The sequence below is a fragment of the Garra rufa genome, chromosome 7 (genome assembly GCF_049309525.1).
Source record: "Garra rufa chromosome 7, GarRuf1.0, whole genome shotgun sequence".
Lineage (NCBI taxonomy): Eukaryota > Metazoa > Chordata > Actinopteri > Cypriniformes > Cyprinidae > Garra > Garra rufa.
The window spans coordinates 48,908,301-48,912,157 of NC_133367.1; the positions used below are offsets into that span (position 1 = coordinate 48,908,301).

A 3,857-nucleotide genomic window follows, 5' to 3' on the forward strand; every position below is an offset into this window, starting at 1 on the left:
GTGGTCAATTTAAATTTTGACCTCCTCTACAAAATAATGTAAACATCCATCAATGACACTTAAAATGCTTTGGTTTCATCAACATACAGGTCTATCTTTCTTCAGAATAAATATTAGTAAAATCAAACATTTGAGCTGGGGACATCTGGTTGAGTTAAGACAGAATGATCCAGGTGTGAACTGAGCTTAAAAGGCTGACATATGACCAATACAACCCCATTTCATCAAATGTGTATAATATGATGGTCCTCACAAGGCAAAACCGTCCTTATATTTCATGTTGGCGTCACGCCCATCCCCCGACACACACGTGATGAAAATTAACAAAAAGAGGAGTATATTTTACTCAAAGAGTGAGTCGTTCTAACAATAGCCACATTTACATGTACATTTTTTTGTCATTTAGATTTAAATCATTCTGATTGAAAGATTTGGTGGATTGTTTACATGAGACGTCATCTAATCCAATATGGTGTTTATATGTGCCGGCTCCTTCAATTTTGGGACATGCTACTGTTAAGTTCACATACTTTCTCTTTCCCTGATGTGGAAGTATTAACACTGCATTCGGTCACTGCCACCGATGTCTCCTTACATGAATCCTGTAAATGTGAGAAAGACAGGCACAACATTGAGGCAAGAATAGCTGTGATGGCCACTTCTTGACAAACAACGTTCATGATCAGTGTGATGCACAAGAACTAATAAATTAACAAACCAATTTTGCTCGCCAGTTTGCAGGCAGGTTAGGGAAAAGAAAGCAAATGACAACGATGTGGAGAGCAACTACAATTCAAGTCCTTATCTGTGTTTTGGTATGAAACAATGAAGCATAAATTGCTTTTTCTGGTGCGCTCTCTAACAACACGTCCCATAAGGATCACGTGTTTGGTCAGTAAGCCAAGAGTTGCTGCTCTTTTGTGGCTGTTTGAACACATTCAAACACATGAGTGTCTACACTATGAAAGCTATTCGATCAAATGCATCTTAGACTACCTCTGTAAATGATCTACAGTGGACAAATGCAAATCATTTTCATGCACTTCTGATTGGATAAAACGCATCTTAATGCCAGGTGTAAACTGAGCCTAAAAAGCAGACACATAAGCAGACCAACCCCTTTATGTGTAACATAGGATGGTCCTCACAAGGCAAAACCGTCCTTATATTTCATGTTGGCGTCACGCCCATCCCCCGACACACACGTGATGAAAATTAACAGAGGAGTATATTTTACTCAAAGAATGGGTGGTCTTAAAAATGTCTTTAAGACAATAGTGCAGGTTAAACAGCCTAATATGACACTCAACCCTCCTACATCTAACACTATCAGTAGCTATGTTTCCATCACCGTTTTAATGCGCATTTTGAAGTATCGCATCAGAAACGAGTGATGGAAATGGCAAATTTAGAATAAAAATCCCTTAAAGGATAACTATTGCCAAAATGCAACCTGGGCTGTTTTTTTTACTGTAAAGGAGACAAACCTATATCTAAAAGCATAATTACGACAAACGAGCCGTTTTTGAGATTGACCGTGATTTCGTTTTGTCGTCAGTGGCCGGTGAATGGGAGAACTAGGGGCATATCTTTGAGCACATCAAAATCGATATTTTTACAACACTAAGAAGGCTCGACACACCATCAAACTTTGTTCAAAGTATCGCCTGGGTCGCTACACATGAACTCCAGCATTGAGAACATTGTTTGTGTACAGAGTTCACTAAAAAGAAAGGTTTTGAACAACTCACTTTCATTGTTTGAGTTTCCTCTCGCGGCCGTCTTGCCAGTCAAGAAGTGTCCATTTCCGAATGAGATATAATAGTGAGGAGAGTAAAGATGGATAGCTCCTAAAGCATATTTCCATATTAATGCACAGCTAATTCGTTTGTTTTGTCGCAAGTGAAAAACAATATTAACCTTCTAGTTTTAAAAAGAGCCTCATATAAGAAACATTAATATATAAGAATCTCGAATTCGGAGATCGACACTTCTTGACTGGCAAGACGGCTGCAAGATGGAGACTCAAACAGTGAAAGTGAGTTGTTCAAAACCTTTCTTTTTAGTAAACTCTGTGAACACAAACAATGTTCTCAATGCTGGAGTTCATGTGTAGAGACCCAGGCCATACTTCCAGCAAAGTTTCATGGTGTGTCGAGCCTTCTTAGTGTTGTAAAAATATCGATTTTGGTGCGCTCAAGTTATGCCCCTAGTTCTCCCATTCACCGGCCACTCACCACAAAACTAAATCATGGTCAATCTCAAAAACGGCTCGTTTGTCGTAATTATGCTTTTAGTATATAAGTTTGTCTCTTTTACAGTAAAAAAAAAACAGCCCAGGTTGCATTTTGGCAATAGTTATCCTTTAATTCACCAAAAAGATTTCACACTCGCTTGTGGTGTTATTTGATTCATGTGCTTGATGTGAAGAATGACAGAAGGGAACTATTCCCAAATAAATTACTCCATTCACGTGACTGCGCTATGGGATGGCAAAACCTGACTGACCAGCACACTGATCCCGTTGCACAGCATCTGAAATGTTGTTATGGTCATTCTGAAATGCCCAAGCAAAGCCTGTTGTCAAAGTATTTTTGTATAACTGCCTCCCAGAACTGTTTACACGACTGCGTTCCCAAACAGCAGGTATACACTTCCAAAAACAATGAGAGCACTTACTTTGTTTCGTCTGCTTTTTATGCGATATTCCAATTTTCCGCACAAGTTAAATTCACAGCTTTGGATGGAAACCCAACTAGAGTCGAGAAGGAAATTAAGTTCACTTACTTCCTTTTTCCCCGATGTGGAAGAATTCACACTGCATTCAGTCACTGCCACAGATGTCTCTTCACATAATTCCTGTAAATGTGAGAAAGAGAGGCACAACATTGAGGCAAAGAATGTTTGTCAGAGGCCATCACAACTACTAAGTACACTATATACTACTAAGTATAAACAATAATAGACCAAGCGTAAATATCTAATGCCACTTACACAGCTATGTTGTGTACACAGCAGATATAGAACAAACATGCACACAATTTTCAAATTAATTCTTTAGAGTAATTTGCATAATCAAAAAGTAGTTATACAAACAAAATGCAAAACACAATACAACAAAGTTGACTTTCAATAATTAAAAAAGTCTTTAAGAGAGGACATACTCACCCTTGAACGCCATGGCCAAGAGAAATCACCCTAGTTGTAGGTAATCTCCACATCTGGAAAGATATCCCTTATACTAAATAGGCATAGGTGTGACCTTCCTCCAAGATTTACTGTCTTCACTTTGCAGTTTGGATTTCTGTGATCCTCATTCACCAATCGTCCAAGTGATCCATCCTCTTTTGAAGCATCTAGGCTGTGAGAAAAATAGTGCATACTTAACACATTCCTTAATGAAACAAGGTACTAACTAAATATTATATATTTTGGGATGTTAAGCTAACTTAGGCATATCTAACCTATTGTCAAATAGATGAGACATTTAACCTTCCTCCCTAACAATTTGTTTTGTTAAGTAAATTCAAAAAGCTGGATGATGCTGTGGCGTCGCCAGTGTTCTCCGCATTGCCTTTTTGTTTGTTTTTTATTTTTTTCCCTTCACTCCGCCTACAAAACACATGACGAATTAAAGCGAAGACCAATTAGGAGAAAGTGTGTGTATATATAGTGCACGGTTTTGAGACTAAAAAGGAAGTTGTACTGGAACTTGGGGGAAAGGAAGTCGAACCGAGAGCACGTTGGGTCACGTTCCTTCGGGAGGCAGCCCTTGCGGGTGGATTTGGTGGATTGTGGATTTCTGGGAAAGTTGGAAGAGGTGTGCTACCGGTTTAGCCTGTTGGCAAAGGACATTT

At 38.8% G+C, this 3,857-nt stretch overlaps 1 long non-coding RNA gene across 1 annotated transcript; it reads right to left on the bottom strand.

Moving 5' to 3' along the window:
* Positions 1 to 529: 529 nt before the first annotated feature.
* LOC141338441 (uncharacterized) lies at positions 530 to 3,324 on the bottom strand. Its single transcript, XR_012355854.1, has 3 exons — positions 3,169 to 3,324; positions 2,788 to 2,859; positions 530 to 602 (listed from the first exon to the last, which is right to left on the bottom strand). It is a non-coding gene; the product is annotated as an uncharacterized lncRNA (long non-coding RNA).
* Positions 3,325 to 3,857: the final 533 nt, after the last annotated feature.